At 42.6% G+C, this 26,718-nt stretch overlaps 1 protein-coding gene across 3 annotated transcripts in view; it reads left to right on the top strand.

The window, feature by feature from the left end:
• Positions 1-26,718, top strand: part of GALC (galactosylceramidase) — a 167,302-nt gene that overhangs the window by 84,361 nt on the left and 56,223 nt on the right. The window contains exons 19-20 of one of the 3 annotated variants that reach the window (XR_009500975.1): positions 6,699-6,808; positions 7,561-7,792. The exons of 1 other annotated variant lie outside the window; for it this stretch is intronic. The gene's annotated coding sequence lies outside the window, so the exon portion shown is untranslated. Of the gene's footprint in view, positions 1-6,698; positions 6,809-7,560; positions 7,793-26,718 lie in introns of those variants that run through there. One more of the 3 variants, XR_009500974.1, reaches the window with a different exon arrangement.

Genomic DNA, 26,718 nt, shown 5'->3' with positions numbered 1-26,718 from the left:
GGATCTTGCTGTGATGTATGTCATAGAGTGTTCTGCCTATTTTTTCCTGTAAGACTTTTATAGTATCTGGCCTTAAACGTCTTTAATCCATTTTGAGTTTATTTTTGTGTATGGTGTTAGGGAGTGTTCTAATTTCATTCTTTTACATGTAGCTGTGCAGTTTTCCCAGCACCACTTATTGAAGAGGCTGTCTTTTCTCCATTGTACATTCTCGCCTCCATTGTCAAAGATAAGGTGACCATATGTGTGTGGGTTTATCTCTGGGCTTTCTACCCTGTTCCATTGATCTATATTTCTGTTTTTGTGCCAGTACCATTCTGTCTTGATTACTGTAGCTTTGTACTATAGTCTGAAGTCCAGGAGCCTGATTACTCCACCTCTGTTTTTCTTTCTCAAGATTGCTTTGGCTATTTGGGGTCTTTAGTGTTTCCATACAAATTGTGAAATTTTTTGTTCTAGTTCTGTGAAAAATGCCATTGGTAGTTTGATAGGGATTGCATTGAATCTGTAGATGGCTTTGGGTAGTATAGTCATTTTCACAATGTTGATTCTTCCAATCCAAGAACATGATATATCTCTCCATCTGTTTGTATCATCCTTAATTTCTTTCATCAGTGTCTTACAGTTTTCTGCATACAGGTCTTTTATCTCCGTAAGTAGGTTTATTCCTAGGTATTTTATTCTTTTTGTTGCAATGGTAAATGAGAGTATTTCCTTAATTTTACTTTCAGATATTTTCATCATTAGTGTATAGGAATGCAAGAGGTTTCTGTGCATTAATTTTGTATCCTGCTACTTTACCAAATTCATTGATTAGCTCTAGTAGTTTTCTGGTAGCATCTTTAGGATTCTCTATGTATAGTATCATGTCATCTGCAAACAGTGACAGCATTACTTCTTCTTTTCTGATTTGGATTCCTTTTATTTCTTTTTCTTCTCAGATTTCTGTGGCTAAAATTTGCAAAACAATGTTGAATAATAGTGGTGAGAGTGGACAACCTTGTCTTGTTCCTGATCTTAGTGGAAATGGTTTCAATTTTTCACCATTGAGGATGATGTTAGCTGTAGGTTTGTCATATGTGGCCTTTATTGTGTAGATGTAAGTTCCCTCTATGCCTACTTTCTGGAGGGTTTTTATCATAAACTGGTGTTGAATTTTGTCAAAAGCTTTTTCTGCATCTATTGAGATGATCATATCATTTTTATTCTTCAGTTTGTTAATATGGTGTATCATATTGATTGATTTGCATATATTGAAGAATCCTTGCATTCCTGGGATAAACCTCACTTGCTCATGGTGTCTGATCCTTTTAATGTGCTGTTGGATTCTGTTTGCTAGTATTCTGTTGAGGATTTTTGCATCTATGTTCATCAGTGATATTGGCCTGTAGTTTTCTCTTTTTTTGTGACATCTTTGTCTGGTTTTGGTATCAGGGTGATGGTGGCCTCACAGAATGAGTTTGGGAGTGTTCCTCCCTCTGCTATATTTTGGAAAAGGTTGAGAAGGATAGGTGTTAGCTCTTCTTTAAATGTTTGATAGAAATTGCCTGTGAAGCCATCCGTTCCTGGGCTTTTGATGTTGGAAGATTTTTAATCACAGTTTCAATTTCAGTGCTTATGATTGGTCTGTTTATATTTTCTATTTCTTCCTGGTTCAATCTCAGAAAGTTGTGCTTTTCTAAGAATGTGTCCATTTCTTCCAGGTTGTTCATTTTATTGGCATATAGTTGCTTGTAGTTATCTCTCATGATCCTTTGTATTTCTGCAGTGTCATTTGTTACTTCTCCTTTTTCATTTCTAATTCTATTGATTTGAGTCTTCTCCCATTTTTTCTTAGTGAGTCTGGCTAATGGTTTATTATTTTGGTTTATCTTCTCAAAGAACCAACTTCTAGGGCTTCCCTGGTGGCGCAGTGGTTAAGAATCCACCTGTCAAGGCAGGGGACACGGGTTTGAGCCCTGGTCTGGGAAGATCCCACATGCCATGGAGCAACTAAACCTGTGCGCAACAACTACTGGGCATGTGCTCTAGACCGTGCAAGCCACAACTACTGAAGCTTGTGCTCCTAGAGCCTGTGCTCCACAACAGGAGAAGCCACCACAATGACAAGCCCGCGCAGTGCAATGAAGAGTAGCCCTCGCTCGCCGCAACTAGAGAAAGGCCGTGCATAGCAACGAAGACTGAATGCAGCCAAAAATAAATAAATTAATTTAAAAAAAGAAGAAAGATAGATACTGCATGTTTCTATTAAAAAAAAAAAAAAAAGAAACAGCTTTTAGTTTTATTGATCTTGGCTGTTGTTTCCTTCATTTCTTTTTCATTTATTTCTGATCTGATCTTTATGATTTCTTTCCTTCTGCTAACTTTGGGGTTTTTTTTTTTTTTTTTTTTTTCTTTCTCTAATTGCTTTAGGTGTAAGGTTAGGTTCTTTATTTGAGATTTTTCTTGTTTCTTGCAGTAGGGTTGTATTGCTATAAACTTTCCTCTTAGAACTGCTTTTCCTGCATCTCATAGGTTTTGGGTCGTCATGTTTTCATTGTCCTTTGTTTCTAGTATTTTTTGATTTCCTCTTTGATTTCTTCAGTGATCTCTTGTTTATTTAGTAGTGTATTGTTTAGCCTCCATGTGTTTGTATTTTTTTACAGATCTTTTCCTGTAATTGATATCTAGTCTCATAGCATTGTGATCAGAAAAGATACTTGATACGATTTCAGTTTTCTTAAATTTACCAAGGCTTGATTTGTGACCCAAGATATGATGTATCCTGGAGAATGTTCCATGAGCACTTGAGAAGAAAGTGTATTCTGTTGTTTCTGGATGGAATATCCTATAAATATCAATTAAATCCATCTTGTTTAATATGTCATTTAAAGCTTGTGTTTATTTATTTTCATTTTGGACGATCTGTCTATTGGTGAAAGTGGTGTGTTAAGTTCCCCTACTATGATTGTGTTACTGTTGATTTCCCCTTTTATGGGTGTTAGCATTTGTCTTATGTATTGAGGTGCTCCTATGTTGGGTGCATAAATATTTACAATTGTTTTATCTTCTTCTTGGATTGACCCCTTGATCATTATGTAGTGTCCTTCTTTGTCTCTTGTTATAGTCTTTATTTTAAAGTCATTTTTTCTGATATGAGAATTGCTACTCCAGCTTTCTTTTGATTTCCATTTGCATGGAATATCTTTTTCCATCCCCTAACTTTCAGTCTGTATGTGTCCCTAGGTCTGAAGTGGGTCTCTTGTAGACAGCATATATATGGATCTTTTTTTTTGTTTGCATTCAGCCAGTCTATGTCTTTTGGTTGGAGCATTTAATCCATTTACATTTAAGGTAATTATCGATATGTATGTTCCTATTACTATTTTCTTAATTGTTTTGGGTTTGTTTTTGTAGGTCTTTTCTTTCCTTGTGTTTCCTGCCTAGAGAAGTTCCTTTAGCATTTGTTGTAAAGCTGGTTTGGTGGTGCTGAATTCTCTTAAATTTTGATTGTCTGTAAAGATTTTAATTTCTCCTTCAAATCTGAATGAGATCCTTACTGGGTAGAGTAATCTTGGTTGTAGGTTTTTCCCTTTCATCACTTTAAATATGTCCTGCCACTCCCTTCTGGCTTGCAGAGTTTCAGCTGAAAGATCAGCTGTTAACCTTATGGGGATTCCCTTGTATGTTATGTTGTTATTTCCTTGCTGCTTTTAATGTTTTTTCTTTGTATTTAATTTTTGATAGTTTGATTAATATATGTCTCAGTGTGTTTCTCTTTGGGTTTATCCTGTATGGTACTCTCTGTGCTTCCTGGACTTGATTGACTCTTTCCTTTCCCATGTTAAGGCAGTTTTTGACTATAATCTCTTCAAATATTTTCTCAGACCCTTTCTTTTTCTCTTCTTCTTCTGGGACCTCTATAATTCGAATGTTGGTGCATTGAACATTGTCCCAGATGTCTCTCAGACTGTCCTCAATTCTTTTCATTCTTTTGTCTTTATTCTGCTCTGCGGGTAGTTATTTCCACAATTTTTTCTTCCAGGTCAGTTTTCCGTTCTTCTGCCTCAGTTATTCTGCTATTGATTCCTTCTAGGGAGTTTTTAATTTCATTTATTGTATTGTTCATCACTGTTTGTTTGCTCTTTAGTTCTTCTAGGTCCTTGTTAAGCGCTTCTTGTATTTTCTCCATTCCATTTCCAAGATTTTGGATCATCTCTACTATCATTACTCTGAATTCTTTTTCAGGTAGACTGCCTATTTCCTCTTCATTTGTTTCATCTGGTGGGTTTTTACCTTGCTCCTTTATGTGTTGCATATTTCTCTGTCTTCTCATTTTTTTAACTTCTGTGTTTGTTGTCTCCTTTTGCCAGGCTGCAGGTTCATATTCCCCATTGTTTTTGATGTCTGCCTCCAATGGGTGAGGTTGGTTCAGTGGCTTGTGTAGGCTTCCTGGTGGAGGGGGCTGGTGCCTGTGTTCTGGTGGGTTTGGCTGGATCTTGTCTTTCTGGTGGGCAGGCCTGCTTCTGGTCGTGTGTTTTCGGGTGTCTGTGAACTTAGTATGATTTTAGGCAGCTTCTCTGCTAATGGGTGGGGTTGTGTTCTTGTCTTGCTAGTTGTTTGGCATGGGGCGTCCAGCACTGGAGCTTGCTGGCTGTTGGGTGGAGCTGGGTCTTAGCGTTCAGGTGGAGATCTATGGGAAAGCTCTCACCGATTGATATTACATGGGGCCAGGAGGTCTCTGGTGGTCCAATGTCCTGAGCTCAGCTCTCCCACCTCAGAGACTCAGGCCTGACAGCAGGCCAGAGCACCAAGACCGTGTCAGCCACATGGCTCAGAAGAAAAGGGAGAAAAAAGGAAAGAAAAAAAATTATTAAAATGAAAAAATAAAATAAAAATTTAGAGCAACAAAGACAATAACAAAATCCACCAGTGACAACAAGCGCTAAAAACTATGCTAAGGTAAACATAAAAATCAGAAAGAAATCAGTCACAGACAGCAAACCCCAAGTCTACAGTTGCTCCCAAAGTCCACTGCCTCAATTTTGGAATGATTCATTGTCTATTCAGGTATTCCACAGATGCAGGTACATCAAGTTGATTGTGAGGATTTAATCTGCTGCTCCTGAGGCTGCACGGAGAAATTTCCCTTTTTCTTCTTTGTTTGCAGAGATCCTGGGGTTCAGCTTTGGATTTGGACCTGCCTCTGCATGTAGGTCACACTCAGGCATCTATTCCCACCCAGACAGGATGGGGTTAAAGCAGCAGCTGATTAGGGGGCTCTTGCTCATTCAGGCCTGGGGGGAGGATGGGGTACAGTAGTTATAACTGGAATGCAGGGCGAGCCTGTGGTGGCAGAGGCTGGCATGACATTGCAACAGCCTGAGTTGCACCGTGTGTTCTCCTGGGGAAGTTGTCTCTGGGTCATGGGACCCTGGCAATGGTGTGCTGCACAGGCTCCTGGGGGGGCGTGGATAGTGACTTGTGCTTGGACACAGGATTCTTGGTGGCTGCAGCAGCAGCGTTAGCGTTTTATGCCCATCTGTGGTGTCTGAGCTAATAACCACGGCTTGTGCCTGTCTCTGGAGCTCGTTTAGGCAGTGCTCTGACTTCTGTGGGCACACAGGGGAGGAATCCCCTCTCCTCGTGCACCACGAAACAATGGTCTTTTGCCTCTTAGGCAGGTCCAGACTTTTTCCTGGACTCCCTCCCGGCTAGCTGTGGTGCACTAGCCCCCTTCAGGCTGTGTTCATGCAGCCAACCCTAGTCCTTTCCCTGGGATCTGACCTCCGAAGCCTGAGTCTCAGCTCCCAGCCCCTGCCCGTCCTGGCAGGTGAGCAGACAAGCCTCTCGGGCTGGTGAGTGCTGGTCGGCACTGATCCTCTGTGCGGGAATCTCTCCAATTTGCCCTCTGCACCCCTGTTGCTGCACTCTCCTCCATGGCTCCAAAGCTTCCCCCCCGCCCACCCCCCCATCTCCACCAGTGAAGGGGCTTCCTAGTGTGTGGAAACTTTTCCTCCTTCACAGCTCCCTCCCAGAGGTGCAGGTCCTGTCCCTATTCTTTTGTCTCTGTTTTTTCTCTTTTCTTTTGCCCTACCCAGGTACGTGGGGATTTTCTTGCCTTTTGGGAAGTCTGAGATCTTCTGCCAGCGTTCAGAAGGTGTTCTGTAGGAGTTGTTCCACATGTAGATGTATTTTTGATGTATTTGTGGGGAGGAAGGTGATCTCCACATCTTACTCCTCCACCATCTTGAAGGTCCCCCCAAGTTCCATATTTTTTTGATTATTTCAGCTTTGTAGTATAGTTTGATAGTTTGAAGTCAGGGAGTGTGACACCTCCAACTTTGTTCTTTCTAAAGCTTGCTTTGGCTATTTGGGTTATTTTGTGTTTCCATGAAATTTTAGAATTATTTGTTCTAGTTTTGTGAAAAATGCCCTTGATATTTTGATAGGGATTTCATGAATCTGTAGATTGCTTTGGGTATTATGGTCATTTTAACAATATTAATTCTTGCAATCCATGAACATGATATATGTTTTTATTTGTTTGCATCATCTTCAATTTCTTTTATCAATGTCTTGTAGTTTTCAGAGTACAAGTCTTTTACCTCCTTGGTTAGATTTATTTCTAGGTATTTTATTCTTTTTGATGCAGTTGTAAATGGGATTATTTTCTTAATTTTTCTTTCTTCTTGGGTTACTGAACATCTGCCTTCTAGGCTTCAAATCTTGTGGTTGAGGGTTGACCAGCTGTCCCTGAATAGAACTGAGTGCCATGGAATCGATGGGGATTCTGGATGGTTTGGATCCCAAGCCAAGGAATATACAGGTAAACTCTTTGTGTTTAACACAACCTAGGCCAGTGAAGTCCTTTAGATTAGTGGGATACCCATAAAGATAGAATGGTTTTAAACTTAATTAATGATTCTTTGTGTTACTGGGCTTTATCAAATCCAGAATATGGCTTTTGTTTATTGTCCTGGCTACCAGGACAAAGTAGGTCAGGGAGAAAATAGGCATGAAAAAAGTAGGGAAGAGAGAAGCATGTAGGGAAAGAATGTATTATTTTAACATCTGCTACTGGAAATATTCCCAGGAAGGGAGCTATTTTAGGAAAGTATCTTGAGAAGTCATCTGGGAATGAAGGTGGAAGCACTGAGGGTTTTTAGGAGTCAAGACAACCCAAGGAATTTCAAAAGTGTTGTGTATAGGTATCAGGACTTGGGGAGAAGGAGAAGGGAGGGTGAAGCTGGAGAGGGGGCCAGAGGCCAAAGAAGTATGAGGTGCTTCTATTCTGTTAGTCAGTGTTCTCCAGAGAAACAAAACCAACAGGGTATGGATGTATATGTATATGTACATGTACATGTATATGTAAATCTAGAAAGAGATTTATTATAAGGAATTGGCTCCCATAATTATGGAGGCTGAGAAATCCTATGATCTGCTCTTTGCGAGATGGAGTTTCCAGTCAAAGTCTGAAGGCCTGAGAACCAGGAGCACCAAAGACAGAAAACCAATGTCCCAGCTCAAACAGTCAGGCTGAGTGAATTCAACCTTTCTCCACTTTTTTGTTCTATGCAGGCCCTCAACAGATTGGATGATGCCCACCCACACCTGAGGAGGGCCATCTGCCTTAGTCCATCGATTCAAATGCTAATCTCTTTGAGAAACCTTCTCACAGACACACCCCAAGATAATGTTTAACTTGATATCTGGGCATCTTGTGACCTTGTCAGGGTGACACATACAGTTAACCATCATGGTACCCCTGTTGGTAAGGAGCTCGAAGGGATTTTATGCACAGAGATGACAAATGCTCAACACCAAGGGGCTGCATGTTAGTAATGTAGCTCTCCCCCCTTCCCAATTTGTTGAAATCTTTGGTGAAGTATACTGTGCACCCAAGCGTATGCTTTTTCTATGTGGTGTGCTTGTGTGAGTGTATACGTGCATGTGTGTGCATGTGAATGCAGGCATGGTTGTGTGTATGCATGTATGATGTATGTAAGCATGTGTGTGTCTGAGAGAGAGAAATTGAGAGAGACAGAAAAAGAGAAAAGGTGGTTTGTGCAGATGCAGGAAACTGCGATGTCCCCGGGGAGGGCTGGTGCCGAGCAGAACAGGGATCAGATGAGGAGATAATCCAGAAATTTAGCAAATTCGGCAGAAGCAGGACTCTAAATCAGAGGCCATGGAAAGGCATGAATCCCCAGAAATCTTGTGGATGGTTGAAATGAAATGGGAGTTACAGCCAATCTTGTCTGGATTATCAGGGACATGGTGATGCCAGTGATGAATTCTCCATGTGTTATGGATTTTCCATTAACTTTTGGTAGAATATAAAGGCCTGAGGCTAAAAGATTGATAATCTGACCATAATTGCCCTCCACTCTCAACAAAGCAAATAATCTGGATTGTTCTTCTACCGTTATATTCCTCTGTAGTTATCATCTTTATGACAACTTCCCGTCTCCTCATTTATCAAAGACACTTTAACCTAATTTTAGCAGACAAAATTGTTGGGGGTGAGGGTGTGATTTCTGTAGTGGCTTGGGATGCAGGGCCCTTTCAATACTTTTCGGGGGCCAAAAAGTATAATTCAATAACAGCAACTTGTTTTACTTGGAACGTCTAGGACACCAGTTGTGTAAGATGAATTATATTTTCATGCAAGGTTCTGAGTGGCCAAATGACAAAACACGAGTACAGTGTTTTCTCGAAGACTTAAATGGCTTTGCAGATGTGAATTAGTCTAGAACATCACAGGCACTCTTTTCGTGTGGGTCACACCACCCCTTCCCTATTCCACTGTTGTAGACAGAATCATTAGTATGCGTCAGCCGCTGAACTTGAGTCATCAAATACTAATCAGATAAGAAATGGATTAGCAAGGAATCATATAAACTATATTTTCAGAGTGAAAATAAAAGCAGTGCACTTTTAAAATTCACAGTGAAGCTACCACAGCTATTTAGGATGCAATAAAAGTCCATTTTAATAAGTATCACATAGTTTACCTGTAGCCCATTAACTGCGTTTCAGAGATAGGCAAAGTGAAAAGTGTAATCTGCTTTTAAGCATTTTCCACTAATATAAATTACCCAAATGAAGTATTTGGGCATGCTTGCTCTGTTAAACAAGGCAGAAAACTTTACCAAACTTTTATGTTAATACTCCATAGGTGCTCGGCTGCGTTAGCAATGAATCATGCAATATAAGTGACCGCCCCCTGCCCCCCATCGTTGGGTTTGGGAATCCAAACAGACCTCCCTCACCTCTGCCTTTTGTTCTCTGATCTTGGGCACAACACTTCCCTTCTTTGGGCTGCAGGTTCCTCATGTGTGAAACTAGGTAAATTAATCCTGTAAGTATGGTTATCAGGTTAAATGAGATTATGCACGCATGGCATATACTAAGTACTCTGGAAATGAGAGCTATCATTACTATAAACTTGTAGTACGTGTATTTAATTCAACACTGTTATTTTTAGTGTTCTATTTATTTTAACCATTTAAGATGGAAATTTTAAATAAATTCTGCTCTTCGTGCTTGTTAGGTCAAATTTTATCTGTTATAAGAACACATTATAACAATGGAAAGGACATTTTAAAAATTTAAAATAATTCGCCATAATACTTATATCCTGACAACAAAGCAATTTTCCTCTTTCTGGATTCCTTTGCCCATGTATAGGCACATTTTGACATCGTCATAATCAGTCTTCAAAGCATTATTCTATAGTTTGCAATTTTGTAAAATGTACTGTATTTTTCTGTGGCTTCATAATTGTAATTTTTAGTGGCCATGTTACATTCAGTTGAGGTTGTGGACCCTAATCTAATAGTCCCTGTTTTTAGTCATTTTGATTGCTTCTGGTTTTTATATACATGGCAGAGATGAGTATCTTCAGTCTAACGCTCTCCCAACTGAGCTATTTCGGCCACCTAAGATGAATATCCTTTGTAGAAGGAGTCAAGGGATTCTAGATTTGGAGAATTGAAAGAGCTGGGCAGAGGGCTTTGTAGCTGAGGTGTTTCAAGAGGGAAGACTGGGGCTCCTGAGTGCTTCAGGAGATGCAGCAGCAGTGGGGGTGGGCTTGGGGTTTCCAAAGGAGAACACCCCACTGGGCTGGCATACAAGGCTGCAGGTTATGGAGAGAGGCAGAGGGAACCTTAAGGTTGCCTTCTAGGTGGACCTACTCACTTCAGCAGAGAAGGAAAAGACCCAGGGAACAGGGGCAGAAGTTCCTTCCAGTAAGGAGGAGAGGGAGTCAGCATCTTGGAGGCACCCTCTGCTTCTGCTACTTTCGAAGTGAGCTCTTTTAATCCTGTAAAGTACTATTTGCAGAAAGTAAGGCACAGAGAGGTGGCGTAAGTAGCCCAAGTCAAGAAGCTGACACCTTGGGTGGGTGTGTGTGTGTGTGTCCAGCTCCCGAGGCTTCCCCAAGCTGGGAGCTGCAGATCCTTAAGGGGCACCCATCTGAGTGCCTCTGGGAGTCCTGTGAACAGCCTTCGACCAGTAAAGGGCCAGTTCTGTATTACAATTAAAACCAAAAGCTCGCCTTTCCTGCTGAGTGAATGGGGACACCGCAGAGCAAACAGAGACAAGATGGCCCCAGGGGCTCAGCAGTGGTTGGTCACATCCTCAGGAGTGTTGCCTTGGAGGGTGATGAATTTCAGAACAGAGCACCCCGGGGTGTGCGGGTAAAACAGTTCTTCCCTTGAGGACCTCTGCAAAGCCTGCAGGATCCACGGAGAATGGCCTTTGTAGCAGTTTGTGGTAAGGAAGCCACCTTAGCTGCCATTCCCAAGCGGAGACCAAGTCAACCAAAGCATTCTGATGGTCACCGTGTGAGACTTGCATTGCTCTAGTGCACAGGAGATATCACGAAAATGTATAGGTTAATTAAAATAATAAAAAGACAGCATATTTTGGCTTATCACTTTGGCAAACACATATATATATATGTAAATATTTATACATTATATATTATTTTATGTATAGCAGGCAATGTATAAATTAATACATTGTGTATGTTATGTATTTATTCATATTACATGTTTATCTATTTATATATGTTTGTAATCCTGGCACAGTACTTGCTTTGTTCATAGGGCAGTAAAGCTCACCTATGTAGGTAGATGTACCTGAATGTGCTTTTGAGTGAGGAGTTACTTTCATCATCTAATGCCCCTGCCCTTTTGGCAGAAGGAGAAACTAAGGCTCGGAGAGAGGACTCCTTCAGGGTGCACAGCTGGGGAAGGAGCCCAGCTTCTCTGCTTTTTCATTCACGTCCTTCCTCCTCCGTGGTGTGACCTCAGTCCTGCAGCCATGCATGTAAAGGGGCTAAAGCAAAACATCTCTTTCCAAACAGTAGCACTTTTGTCACACAACAATGTTCATAAATGTCTCAGGACAACAACAAAAAGAAAAAAAAAGAGGAAGCGATTGGCCAGAGTTTCCGTTTGAGGTCTAGCTCCTCAAAGACATGCCATGGAGCTCAACAAAAGGCAGGCGATTGCCCCTCTGATGGTGCTTCTTTCCAGGGGACATCTTCTCTCTTGTGAGAAGCGTCTCATTTTTAGACAAAAGCAGATAAACAGAAATTCTATTCTGACTCACCGAGTGTCACTGACATATTTGAAAATATCTTTCTACCAAGACAGGAGAAAGGGATAGTGTAAGAATTCTCTGAAATACACTCTAGGAAATCTATAAAGGAATTCCACAAATTAACCTCCTAAGGGAAAAGCGATGTCTGACACGAACCTTAGCACTTTAAATCCTTTCTTAACAATTTCCAGGAGATGGAAGAACAGCAGTTCTAAGGGATGTCCACTAGATGACAGCATGACTATGGTTAAAGTCTCAGTAGCTTTCTCTGGCACGGGAAAGGGCATTTATTACTCTGATCAGAGGTTGGAAGTCAAAGGTTTTATGGATACGAATATGCTGTTAAAATATTATAAACTAAACTATATATTTACATATATCTAATATATAATTCTTACTATTATTGTGTGAAGTATCATATTGGCTTTCTTACCATAATTCGTATTATCATTACTCAGATCCATGTGTGATTTACGCAGGTTTAATGCTATGACTAAAAGTCTTTTGCTGGCTGCCACCACCCTTACTTGAATAATCCCAATGTTTGCCTTTGTTCTTCAAATGCTAATTTATTAAATGGCTTTAGTGTACATTAGCCACACCTCTGTGATCCTGCTAATTACTGGTCAATCCTAATTTTCACTCAGTTGTATGATAGTAGTAGTCAATTGCTTCTTTTTCTACCACAATTTAATATTAACTATAGTCCGATTTTTGATATTTCGTGGATGCAATATGTTAAGTCATTATGTTTTCAGTGAGTGCCAGGCCGTGTGAGCTGTTGGCAATGCAGACCAAGGTTTTCATGGCGGTTACACGCTAATGAAATATACCACGACACGTAGGTAAAGTACGTCCTTCAGTACTAAGTAAATTCCTTTTTACAAGTCCTTTTAAGATTTAGATACTTTCCCTGTTGATGATGGAAAGTTCTTTTGGAAAGAGCTGGGTGATGAGGAAAAGGGTTTGGACCTGACAGCATCAGAGGTGGCTTTCCAAGTTTAAGGATTATTAGGAGAACACCGACACCAGACATGTTCTTTAGGGGCCAGGACTGTCCTGCAGCTGTCCGCTATTGTCACCATCTGTCATCTTTAGGAGACATCCACATGGACAAGGCAAAATGTTCGAAATATGTAGACAGTCTGGTGAATTTAGTTAGCTGAATAAATGAATACACACACAGACTGGTGACAAATAGAGCAAGCTGTGCTAGGCAAAATAATTCTTTCCTGTCTTAAAGCACTTGATAGTTCATAAAGCGTGTTCAGATGTATTACATGTGAGTTTAACAACACTATGTCCAGAAAATGCAGCAATCTGCCCCAGCTGCCAGTGAAGAAAGAATTCAGAAGTAGAAGGATAAAACATGTCAAGTGCCCATCGGAGGTACCCCATCAACTGCTATTTTACTGTGGCTACTATTTACTAGGAGTCAGGTCATTGGTATCCAGGCACAGCAATCTTACATCATGCTCCATCTGGTTCAAGACTTTAGGACTTGAGGTCTCCAGTGATTCTTTAAGTTGCAGCTTTGACTGTGTGTGTGTGCCTGATCTTCACATTCTGCTCCTGGGGTCTCTGTGTATCTGTTCCACTTGTGTTTTGGTGAGTCGTGAAGGAGGGGGCGTGCCTTGTCCAGCTGGGGTTGGCAGGACCTGAAACCAAACCAGTATTGTTACTGGGCAGAGGGTAAATTAAACAACAGGTTTTTCCAGAGAAGACGTATGGAAGGACTACCCTGCATGTGATTAGCCTGGAACAGGCTTTTCTTGCTGTGGCGAGTGGGACTTAAGAGCGATGCTTATTTATAACTCGGGGCAGCAGGAGGGCTCGGCGGTGCAGTGGCTATGAAAGAACATTGAAGTGTTAGAGGGAAAAGCTGTTCGCCATAACCTTATAAAACGGGCTTTCTGTTTCCAACAACAAAAACAAGCAAACAGAAAAAGAAATCTGCAAAAAAGTAAAAACAGCAAAATGCTGAAGGGGTGTGAGTCAGTTCAGAGGAAAGGTGCCAGGGTTTCTAGGGGTTGAATTTTCCATAAACAAATGTATTTAGAAAGTGGCAGTACCTTTTGACATTTGCTAAGTGATTTCGATGATTGACTTTTCAATTGAGTTTCTGTAGCGAGCAAAGGAGTGGTGTGAGGAAAAAGCAATTTTCCCAATGGGAGTATAAAACCCTTCAGCTTAATGAAATGTTTTCTCTGGTTTAGAGATAACAACCCACTTTTGGATTTTATGCCTAATATTGATTCTTTGTGTATTTTTTATAGAGGCCTTGATGAAATTCAGTTAATTGTATTTTATTAGACTGAGAGATTGTCTTTTTTAATATTCTCCAATCCTCCTCACCCATGGTTCTTCCTACCTTCTCCTTTCTCCCTATCAATAGTTTAACTTTGATGGGTGGTTTGTGGAGGTTAAAAAAAAAAATCAAATTCTCCTTCTACCTTTTTGATCTGCTTGCTGTTTGCACAGTTGCAAAAGTGCTGAAAAAGCCAAGTTCCTTTAAGCAATAAGATGCTGAAATATGGTCATTAAATCCCGATGGGTTTTTCATTCTGCATCTCATAGTTTTAAGGAGAACCACTTTCTGAGATGGTTGGATAAATGCAGAAAATATAATAAGGGGAAAGTGAGGTCCCAAGGCAGCTTTTCAATCTGCAGGGTGCTGAGTTTATTTACAAACACCAGAAGAACTCGTGAGTTATCAGGGTTGCCTTGCCAAACCATGGTGACTCTGGAATACAATATGGCAGGTTTGGGGGAGTCAGCAGTTTGGGGGCTGGCAGCAGGGGCTGCGGTGTCTTCCATCTTTTTACGTGTCGGTGTTTTATCTAGAGAAGGAATTATCTTGAGAGAACTACTTTGCTGTTGGGCAATAAGATGACTTAGTTCTTGGCATAAAGGGTCTTGTAAAAGAATTGGGCAAGAAGACAGTGGTTTATAGAAACTGTAATCTTTCTTGACTGATGGGGTGGGCATGGGAAGCAGAACTAAATTTAGAATTGCTCAAAAGATAAAAAGGTTCAGATTTATTTAAACCCAAAGAATAATGAAAATGAAAGGTAATAGAGAGACAGGATATTATGGTGCAAAGAGTTCTGCCTTGGTATTTATAAATTTATTTATTTATTTTATTTTTGGCTGCGTTGGGTCTTCGCTGCTGCGCATGCGCTTTCTCTAGTTGCGGCGAGCAGGGGCTACTCTTCCTTGCGGTGCGCGGGCTTCTCATTGCGGTGGCTTCTCTTGTTGCAGAGCACAGGCCCTAGAGCGTGCAGGCTTCAGTTGTTGTGGCACTCGGGCTCAGCAGTTGTGGCTCACGGGCTCTAGAAGGCAGGGTCAGTAGTTGTGGCCCATGGGCTTAGGTTCTCTGCGGCATGTGGGATCTTCCCGGACCAGGGCTCGAACCCGTGTGCCCTGCATTGGCAGGCGGATTCTTAACCACTGCGCCACCAGGGAAGCCCCTGCCTTAGTATTTAGAAGCCTTGGATTTTAGTCCTGGTTTTGTGACTTAGAAGCCAAATGTCCTTAGGGAAATCACTTAACTTCTCTGAGCTTCAGTTTTCCTATCATATAAAAGGGTTTTCTGGGGGCTTCTTCGGGGCTGGATGAAGAACTCTACATGTGTTCTCTAATTTAACCATCTCAAGAACCTCATGAAGCAGGAACTATTATGATGATTTCTATTGCACGGATGAAGAAACCGAGGATTATCAAAGGTTAGTAACTTTCCTGAGTCAGTGACTGGGGCAGGATTTGCACAGTCTAAGGCTGGTGTCTGAAACATACATACTGCTATGGGAGAGCCATGCTAGAGACACAATCCTTGCCTTGCTTACATGATTGTGGTATGATCAGATAAGTTTATACTGGTAAAAAGTGCCTATAAAATAAAAACTTATGCACACAAGTAAGTTGGTATTGTTTCCAGTTTCTTATTAGTAGCTTCCTTAATGCTGGCTGTGGAGAATGTGTCTCCCTTAGACTGTAGACTCAAGTGCCTTGAGGTTGTTCTGCACTGTGGGTGTGCTATTTTCCTAGGGCTTCTGAAACAAAGTACCACACTCTGGGTCGCGTAGAACAGTTCAGTTTTATTGTCTCAGAGTTCAGGAGGCTGGAAGTTCAAAGTCAAGTTGTTGGCAGGGCCATGCTCCCTCTGAAGGTGTGAGGACTGTTCCAGGCATCTCTCCTAGCTTCTGGTAGCCTCAGGCGTTCCCCGGCTTGTAGATGGCTGTCTTCTCCCTATGTCTCTTCATATCATCTTCCCTCTGTGCACGTCTGTGGTCAAATTCCCCCTTTTATAAGGATACCAATCACTTTGGATTAGTGCCCACCCTAATGACCTCAATTTACCTGGATCACCTGCAAAGACCTTATTTCTAATGAAGGTAACATTTACAGATACTGGGGATTAGGATTTCAACATTATTATTTTTTTTTTTTGAGGGTAGGGAGGCGGGGACACAATTCAAACCACAACAGTGAGGAAGCACAGGATGAAATCTGGAGTCAGGCACACCACAGTTCAAATCCAGCCTCCATTGTTTACTAATGTGAGGTGACTGTGTTAGTTTCCTATTGCTGCTGTAATAAGTTACACACAGGTAGTGGCTTAAAACAATACAGTTTTTCTATCTTAGAGTTCTGGAGGTCAGAAGTCCAAAAGGGGTCCCAGTGGGCTAACATCAAGGTGTCAGCAGGGCTGTGTTCCTGCTGGAGATTCTGGCAGAGAATCCATTTCTTGCCTTTTCCAGCTTCTAGGGCCTGCCTGGACTCCTTGGCTTATGGCCCCTTCCTCCACCTTCAAAGCCAGCAATGTAACATCTTCAAATCTGCCTTTGAATTTGACTTTACCCTCTGCCTGCCTCTTCCATATTTTAAGTCTCCTTGTGATTCCATTGTGATTTCAAGGATCCTTGTGATTACCACCTGGATCATCTATCATCATCTCCCCATGTCAAGATCCTGAACTTAATCTCATCTGCAACGTCTTTTTGCCATGTAGCTTACTCACAGGTTCCAGGGATGAGGATGTGAACATCTCTGGGGAGAATTATTCTGCCTACCATGGTGACTATCCTAAGCCTCCTCTGTAACTCGGGAATCCTCCTGGTTTTACTTCAGAGTATTATTGAGAAGGTTGAAGGAAGCCTTTCTTTTGATGCGCTCAGGCCAGCACCCGGCAAAGAGCAGCGACTCATTTCCTGTTAGCTGCTGACATTATTATCCTTTTCACCCATGTAATGGTTGAATGGAAAACTTTCTTTTTAAATTCTTTTAGGTAGAGGGGAAACCTGTGCAAATATTTCTAATGTTTGTATGTATCCAAAACAAAGCATAGGCATTATCTTTTCTGAGCAATCAGTGAAGCTCCATGTACCTAATGGTGTGTGGGGGGGGGGCTTGAACATCATTTGTGTTGCCTACGTGTCAGTTTGTTCGGTTCACTATTCAGTCAAGTGGCAATTACCAGAGATTGTGCTTGGGAAAATAGCCAGTTTCACTTGGCGATCTTAATATAGTTAAATATTCCATTTTTAGGAATCTTAATGTTTAAGACATTTTAATGGCTGCTGTAACACTTATTCTATCACCTCCCAATTCCCAGCCTCAGTTTAAATCATTTTGGAGTGTTTAATGTGTCTTATATAAGCAGCCCAAAGCCGTACCAATAGAAGGGAATAATAAAAATTACTGTTTTTTACAACTACAATAACAATATAAATAATTGAAGAATACTTTATCGTTTTACAAAAGGCTTTCTCATAGACTATCAAATAAATGACTGATTTGATGGTTACACAAGCCTTCTAGTGTCTAATGAGGAGAGTGATTGGGGTGCTGGCCTCAGAATGAGCTTTTTAATCCAACCGTTGCCCCTTATGGACTCTGTGATCCCAGCCAAGTCACCTGGTCCTCTCTGAGCTTCAGTCTCCTCATCTGTCAAGTGAGGCAAACAGCACAACTTCCTCATGGGTTGTAGTGAGGATTCAATGAGAGAATACTCATAAAGCACTTGGTCCAGTGCCCAGTACATCTTAGTGACTGATCAGTATTGGCTGCCATTGTTACTATTATTGTTAATAGAGGCTACCATCCAAAGTAAGGTGGAAAACCACAGGCAAGACTGTGAACTAAACTTGGGTTCTGACTTCCTCCTAACCACTCACCTCCAGCCTCAAAGAAGTTGGAAAGATGGGCAAGAGGGTAGGAGATGAAAAAGAGAACTGAAGATGGAGTTGTTGGGGGGTGGTGAGTTGGTCTCATAAGGGTGCTTCACCTCAGGTCCAGAGAGGAGGGCTGTAAGGAGTCTACCCAGAGAATGTACTATGTGTCTCTGGCAGTTTGGTGGATACCACAGACTGGTACACGACTCATCTCCAGGATCCCAGAGGGCGAGAGACTGGCCAGTTGCTGAGAGGATGGAGTGATGGAGAGATTGCGGCTGCCTTGGGGTCAGCTGCACTCCCAGCACTTCTCTAGGCAAAGGAAGCGGGCCCTATGGAGCAGATGGGGCCGAGCTTGTGGACGGTGGGGCTGTCTTAGGTTTTAACCAGGATGTTAAAACCAGCAGGGGTGAGGTGGCTCCCACCAGAGAGGAGTGGGGGGTCTGGATTTCCAGGGGCTAAAGCAGGATGTGTGAATGTCGGCTGGAAGAGAGGCATTTGTCCAAGTCAACAGAACTACAGCAGAGCAACCCCCAGCTATGGGGCCAGGGAGAGCATGTTTCAGAGGCTCAGGGGAGAGCCCCAGGAGGGAAGCTGGGGGTTCACGCCAGGTCATCCCGAGATGAAACTCCTTTTCTTCCCTCCCTCCCTCAAGCTCTGATCCAGAAGGGTCAGAAACCATGATTAACAAGCTTGAGGAGAAGGGATGAATGTGCAGGATGGGAAAGAGAAGGCAAACGCTACCTCCTCCCAGGCAGGCAGCCCATCTTCTTGCCCACAGTGAACACAGAGAAGCTGTGAGTGAACAAAGAAGTGAAAAGTTTTATTTATACATTCAGACCCAAAGATATGAATTACCCAACCAAGACTTGTTTCATTACTTTAAGGTGTCTGGAAGAATCATGAGACTTGCCCTAAATCTGATACAGGGGCAAGAAAAAACCAGTTCTGGGAGATGAACCCATAGAGCTGGTGAGAACTGAATCTGCCCCTTGATCATATCCCACAAGTTATGTTTGTGTGACACAGTGCTTCCGTCATTACTTCTCACAATAACCCGGGAGGCAAGTATTGCTGTGGGAAGTGATAGTCGTTCCACAGATGAGGTTGTCAAAGCTCAGAAGCCTGAGGGGTTTGTGCAAAATCTCAGAATGAAAACAAGCAGAGACAGGACCTGAACCCCAGATTCCTGATTCTACTTGTTCCACAGACCTCAGGGCTCCCAGACCCTGGTGGAAATGGTTACAGAACCAAAGTCCATGAGGACCCTGGAGCCCAGAGCGTACTGTTGGAAAGTCAGAGATTTCTTGGCAGGAGCCCTGCATCTGGTTTGCAAGGTGGTAGCATCATCCTAGGTCAATATGTGTTGAAATCGGTTGTTTTGTGATAAGATCCAGATCAAGTCTATGCGCTTTTCTTTTAGCACAGGTATGTTTTAGGGGATTTTGTTTGAAGGAGGTGGTGCCATCTCAATTGTATTGCTTTGTGAATTAGGGCATCGTAAATGGTATTCTCTACAGAAGAGCCAAGATGGTGAAAATGGAAACTGTTATAGGAGATCATGGGTCAGATTCCCTTCAGGGGCCTGAAGACCCCACAGGGGCTCACCTGGAAGGAATAACTCTTCCTTTTTCATGAGAACAAACTGGCTTAACCCAGCATGGTCACTATCCCTTTGCTCAGGGCCTTTCCCCTGGGATATTTATGGCGTTCCTGCGACAGGGGGCTCCGTGTCTGGAAGTTATGTCTGCCTGCATCTCTGGAGATGGACAGGAACCTCCCCTGAATGCCTTGGATGAGACAGGAATGTTTCTGCCCTGGGGAGGAAACCAAAGGTCATGCTCCCCCTACCCCATTGAAGCAGCTTCCTGGTCATGCATGGGGTTGGCTGCGGGGTGTGGGCTACCACTGTGTGTCGCCCCCTGTGTGTAAGTGAGCGGTGCCAGCTTAGGGGACCACGGCTGTCCTTCATTCAAGTCATCACTCCCTTGACCGTGGGCTGGAAGCAGCGATTAGAAGAGCTAGATATTGCATTGCACTGTCTTGAGTAGTAACTGAAGGAAAAGAAAAGCAAACCCCGAATCTGTGACCAGCTTCTCTCTCTGTGTCCCGAGGCGTCTGTCTTGCTGAGACGGCAGGAATCAAATCAAGGCGGCAGCCAGTTAGGGAGTCATCTCCGGTTCTGACAGATCCTAACACAGAAACCTGGTCTCACCAAGGGTGGTTGAAAAAGAGGAATGTGATTAGCTCAGAGACAAAGAAAAACAGGGAGGAGGCAGGAACGCTTCATCGCCTGGAGGGGGCATAGGTTTGTTCTCTGTGACCTCAGAGATCGGGAACGGGAACGGGGTTGAGGTCATGTGCAGACAGACTTGGGCTCAACAAAATGAATGCTTTTCTAGCTCATCCCAAGAAGTCATCGTGTTCTTTGCAGAGCAGCACAAAACGATGGGCTGAGCAGTTCTCACTCTGCCTCCAGCCTTTCTGCCCCATCTCTCCCCAGAGCTAGTTGTTATGCTACCCTCAAACTGAGTCATCATCAGGGACTGAGGATGGGGTGGAACGCTTTTCTGGATGACAGTATTTTGAGGGGACGGCAGATAGAGTTTGATAGTTTTCTCCCCGCTCAGTGGGGTTACAGAAGAGAGCATGGATTTTGGAAGCAGACTGCTCTTGGTTCCACCCAAGACTCTGCCACTCATAAAATGGGTGACTTTAAGCAAGTTATTTAAGCTCTCCAAGCCTTAGTTTCCTCAATTGTAAAATGAGGAAAATAAAAATCACTGGTGTATTTGTACAGTTGTTATAATTAAATGTTTATCATGGCCTGGGGCCTTCTACATAGATGGCAACCTCAAAAGGCACACCTTATTATTATTTTTTTATTTTTAAAAAATTTTCTTGAAGTATAGTTGATTTACAGTGTTGTGTTAATTTCTGCTGAACAGCAAAGTGATTCAGTTATACATATATATATATTCTTTTCCATTATGATTTATCACAAGATATTGAATATAGTTCCCTGTGCTATACAGTAAGGCCTTGTTGTTTATCCATCCTATATATAATAGTTTGCATCTGCTAACCCCAAACTCCCAATTCTTCCTTCCCCCACTCCCCCTCCCCCTTGACAACCACAAGTCTGTTCTCTATGTCTGTGAGTCTGTTTCTGTTCCATAGATAAGTTCATTCGTGTTGTATTTTAGATTTCACATATAAGTGATATCATATGGTATTTGTCTTTGTCTTTCTGAATTACTTCACTTATATGATAATCTCTAGATCCATCCATGTTGCTGCTGGCATTATTTCATTCTTTTTTATGGCTGAGTAATATTCCATATTTTATAGGTATGTATATATATATGTATACACACACACACACATACACACACACACACCACATCTTCATTTGTCGATGGACATTTAGGTTGTTTCCATGTCTTGGCTATTGTAAATAGTGCTGCTATGAACAGAGAGGTGCATGTATCTTTTCGAATTAGAGTTTTATCTGGGTATATGCCCAGGAGTGGGATTGCAGGATCATATAGTAACTCTATTTTTAGTTTTTTAAGGAACCTCCATACTGTTCTCCATAGTGGCTGTACCAATTTACATTCCCACCAACAGTGTAGGAGGGTTCCCTTTTCTCCACACCCTCTCCAGCATTTATTATTTGTCGACTTTTTAGTGACGGCCACTCTGACCGGTGTGAGGTGGTACCTCATTGTAGTTTTGATTTGCATTTCTCTAATAATTAGCAATGATGAGCATCTTTGCATGTAAGTCACCTCTTATCTGTTCCCATTTACAATGCTTAGAAATATTGAATATAACAAAACGATACATTCCATAAAACATGATAACATTATAATCACAGGTCCAAATACCTAGGGTTTTTAATTAAGCAATTGTATCTTGGGCATTGATGATCCTGAGCTTTGCTGTTAATATCAATTCTTTCTAGTTCTTTTGTGTGGTCCTCTGCTAGCACACACCAGCAGACATGTGATAATAGATTCCCAAAGTATAAGAAAGAATACTGAGAGAAAATTTATCTTTTATATAGTTTTAGATGTTAAATTCAATGTAATTATTTTTGGACTCAAACTGGGTTTGAAGTCCCGTTTGGCTAGGAATTAGCTTTACAGCTTTGGACAAATTACTTAACCACTTTAAGTAATTGGTGGGTTAATGTTCAGATGTTGGCAGGGCTGGTTCCTTCTGGAGAATCTAGGGGAGAATGCATTTTGTTGCCTTTCATAGCTTCTGGAGGCCACCTGCATTCTTTGGCTTGTGATCCCTTCCTCCCAGCACTCAGTCTCTTGCTTCCATCATCAAATTGTCTATTTCCGTATTCAGATCTTCATCTAATAAGGATACTTGTGAGTCCTTGGGCCCACCTGCATGACCAAGGATAATCTCCCCCTCTCAAACTCCTTAACTTAATCACACCTGCAAAGTCCTTTTTTGCCATACGAAGTGATGTTCATTGGTTCTGGGGATTTGGGCATGGACATCTTGGGGGCGGGGAATGGTAGAGCATGATTCTTGTACTGGCTGGACGCCTATTTGGGAGGGACACATGAGCATTTAGAAACTGATTATAAATGAAAGACAATAGGGAAAATTGTACCACCCCTAAATGAAAGAATTTCTCTTTTCTTCTCTGCCCTGTGCTGTAATGTTTCATCTCAACTCAGCAAACTTTTTATCTGTAATTGCATTTTCTTGGGGTTATGTTTCGGCCAACTTGTACTAATCCACAAGCCAGTTGAGCCCCTCTCCTACTCTTTTTGGGGTTCTCCCATTCTTCTGACACTCCTCTCTTTTATACTCTCTAGCTCAAAACTGACAGGCCTATTATACTTATATAGCATTTGTATACCATCTCCGTTCTAAACACTTTATATACTTTAACTCATTTAATATTCAAAATATTCTATGATGGATGTATCCCCATTTTTGAGGATGAGGGAACTGAGAAGGGGTATAACTTTCTCAAAATCTCAAGTGAGTGTTCAAAGCCTTTCTGGCTCTAGAGCCCAGATTTTTTTTTTTTTTTTAATTTTTTAAAATTTTTATTTATTTATTTTTATTTTTGGCTGTGTTGGGTCTTCGTTTCTGTGCAAGGGCTTTCTCTAGTTGCGGCGAGCGGGGGCCACTCTTCATCGCGGTGCGCGGGCCTCTCACTATCGCGGCCTCTCTTGTTGGGAGCACAGGCTCCAGACGCGCAGGCTCAGTAGTTGTGGCTCACGGGCCTAGTTGCTCCGCGGCATGTGGGATCTTCCCAGACCAGGGCTCGAACCCGTGTCCCCTGCATTAGCAGGCAGATTCTCAACCACTGCGCCACCAGGGAAGCCCTAGAGCCCAGATTTTAACCACTGTCCTCCACTGCCTCTCTGCAAGAAGTACTCAGTAAATGGTCACTATTACTCTTTTTATAGAGCCCAGAAATAAATGTTTTGGAGTCCGACTCCTGTAGTTCTGCTCTGCTTTCTCTCAGAATAAGAAAGACACAGAAGAAAGGGAAAGAGAAGAGAGCGGGAGATGTTCTTATTGACTTGATGTGGGAGTCACATCCATCCTGTGGCTGAGCCACGCACATGCGGGTGACACCGCCAGTAAGCAATTAACTGATTTCATAGACTAGCATTCAAGTTAGTGCCAAGCAGATGTTGATAGAAAAAAATTCAGAGAAACATCATAAAATGATGATTAAGCGAATAAGAATTTGAGTGGGAAAATCTTAGCGTCTTACATCTGTAAATTTATGACTGCTCTGTGCCTTTGCTCTGTGCCTTTAAATTCAACCTTAAATCTGTAACTGTGATGAGAATTTGGAAAGGCAGAGAGTGGGTGTGGTGGTGGGAGATGACTGTGTCCGTCTCCCCTCTGGCGGACCTCCCTCCTGCTCACAGAGGTGGTGAGAAGTACAAGACAGCACACCGCACGGTGGGTAACAATTGAAGCTCTGGGGCCAGATGGTCTGTGTTCAAATTCTGACACCACCATATACTAGCCGTGTGACCATGACCAGGTTTACTAACCCTTTCTGTGCCTTAGTTTCCTCAGGAGAAAATGAGCATAATAATGGTAACAACCTTATAAGGTTTTGTTAAATGGTTAATATCCATCAGCCATTTGTCTCCCACATAAGTACTCAATACATGTTAACAGTTATTATTATGCCCTTATCATAGCTTATGGGCTTGGGAGATCATCATGCATTTGGGAAGAGGGAGATGTTTTTCTTTGGATGGAAATTGTAAGGGAGTCACTCATTGCTTGGGGGAGGAAAAGAGACAGATAACAAGCTGTCTTAGTGAGCTCGGGCTGCTACAACAAAATACCACACTGAATGGCTTAAACTCAGACATTTATTTCCCACCATTCTGGAGGCTGGAGTCTGAGATCAAGGTGTCACCAGGTTGGGTTCTGGTGAGGGCCCTCTTCCTGGCTTACCGATGGCTGTCTTCTCACTGTGTCCTCGTATGGCAGAGAGGGAGAGAGAGAGAGAGCTCTGGTCTCTTTTCCTCCTCTTATAAGGGCACTAATCCCATCGTAGGGGCCCTACTCTCATGATCTCATCTAAGTCTAATTCTCTCCCAAAGGCCCCACCTCCAAATACCATCACATTGAGGGTTAGGGCTTCAACATATACATTTTGGGGGAGCACTAACATTCAGTCCACGCTATTAGCAAACAGAAAATTTAAGAGATGGTTTCAGAGTGCGGTAAATGCCAGGAAGGAAATGTTTCATAAGAATGGGCTTGTTTGTGCCTGGGAAGGGGGTGGGACAGAGAAATTTACTCCAGTTGGGTAGGCAGGGTGGGCCTCTTTGGGCTGGAATCTGAGTGAGAGCAAGGATCTGGGAGGAGGATTTCGGCCATGGAAGCAGGAGGGCGAAGGCCCTGAGATGGGGAAGAGCTTGGGGTGTTGGGGAAAGAACAGCGTAAGAAGCCCCGTGAGGCTGGAGGAAAAATGCATGGAGACGGGAAGGGAATGACGCTTGGGAGTCAGGCAGGAGCTGGACGGTGTGTGATAGGGAGGGCGTTTGATCCTAAGTGCGATGAGAGGCCGCTGAGGGTTTTAGCCAAGTGGAGACATGCCCTGATCGTGTTTCAGACTTGATATCACTTGATGTGCTTTTAGTGTGCTGTAATTTATGTTCACATTATTACTATAGGTAGATGCATTTAGTAAGTACTTATTTATTAAGCACATGCTTGGCATGTGCTGGCAAATGCGCACATGTGATAGGAAGTAAACTGGAAATTCCAATAAAGGCATCAGGATACCATAGACGTGAAATTCCAAAGTGAGATGCCAGACTAAATGCAGATTTTCAAAGGAGCAGGGGCTCGGTGGTGGGCACACCCACCCGTAGGATGTAAAGGGTAGAAAGAGCGGATTTGTGAAGAGGATTTCTTTGGAGACAGCTGATGCCAAACTCCTCCCCCTCCTCCCCCCACAACTGGGGGCTTCAGTGGGACTACTTGGAGAGTGGATTGTCTGTGCTGGCAACTTGGGGGCACATTGAGATTGGGTGGGTCTGACGTGGGAGAGGGGGCAGGAGGGAGGAGGAAATAGGGAAGCAGGTCAAAGAAAAGTACATGAATAGTTGGCCAGAGACGCAGACTGGTGGGAATATTGGGTCTAAGGTCATTTAGAAGGAGACAACCCAAGAGGACCCTCTAGAGGGACAGAGTCTTTGTGCAATAGACACTGGCTTGCCGAGGGGAGAAGATTCGAAAACAAGTCACACGTGACTATTGTCTAGAACCGGACCTTCCCATTTCTGAATTGAGATGGTATTTGAGAAGTGATTGGATGGATTTTATCATCTAAGGCTCATGAGTTGTGGGCCAGGGTTCAGACAGACCTCCATCAACTGCAAAGAAAAAACCTCTCCCACTGAATACATTCTGAAGAGAAGCTCTGAGTTTTGATTACAACCTTTGAAACTCTCTTGTTCCAACAATACTGGTTATATACGGTAGTTCATTCAAAAACCCCACCACTGGACAGTCTGACAATGAACTGCTGGAAATAGCTCACAGGTGGTGGGTTTTGAATTTTTTAAGAAAGAAGGATGTCAGCCAATGTACCAAGCTTGATCCTCCCTCTCTCAATTGAGGACAACTTGAAAAGCTCCCCAGAATGAAGTGGAACTTTGGCCCCACGGCTTGGCATTTTCTCTCATACATTCCAAGAGGGCAGAGCTGGGCCTTTAGGGAGATGGGGAAGATGGGGGTGCTTCTTTCTCCCTACCTTCCTGGGGCACTCTCTCCCTTGCTGTGTATGCTCCCCAATGCTAGCTTCAGGGAGGACCCAGACTGTAAGTTCAGGGCCAGGGCTGTGATTGTTCACCCAGGTCTCCATCTTGTGTCCACTTTGCTGAGCTTTGCAGGGTTGAGGGGCAGTTCTAAAGCCACAGAGCCATGCTGGAGAGGTGAGGAATTCTATTTTTCAGAGGGGCTCTCAGGGACCTCTCCCTGCTGCTTTGTTACCTTTCTCAGGGAACATCCTGAAACCAGCTTCATCGGTGTGTGCCACCATCCCCTGTATAAAGCTGTTGTTAAACGCCCATTGTTAGGATCATGGCTATCAGATAAATAAAATACTGCTGTATAATCAAGCATGGCCTTTACAGCATTATATTAAAACAATAAATCAAGCATCACAGGCTCAGCGTTTGAGCCAGCTTTTATTGCATTATTCCATTCTCTCCATTATCCAGCTTTAAAAATCCCTCCCCCTGCATTTATGATTCTGAAACATTACATCAGTTATGTCCCCATGGCACTTTAATCTAATCCAACACTTTAAGGGGGTAGGTAAGTGTTTAGGACACCGGGCCAGGCTCTGATCATTTTATGAAACTGTTGTTTTATAGAAGAACATTACCTTTATTACCAGATTCTATGGCGTGTTTGGGGGGACAATCTG

The sequence above is a fragment of the Balaenoptera ricei genome, chromosome 2 (assembly GCF_028023285.1).
Source record: "Balaenoptera ricei isolate mBalRic1 chromosome 2, mBalRic1.hap2, whole genome shotgun sequence".
In the NCBI taxonomy this organism is placed as follows: Eukaryota; Metazoa; Chordata; class Mammalia; order Artiodactyla; family Balaenopteridae; genus Balaenoptera; species Balaenoptera ricei.
Note: the sequence above shows the minus strand (reverse complement) of the source record. Positions and strands in the feature narration are given on the sequence as shown.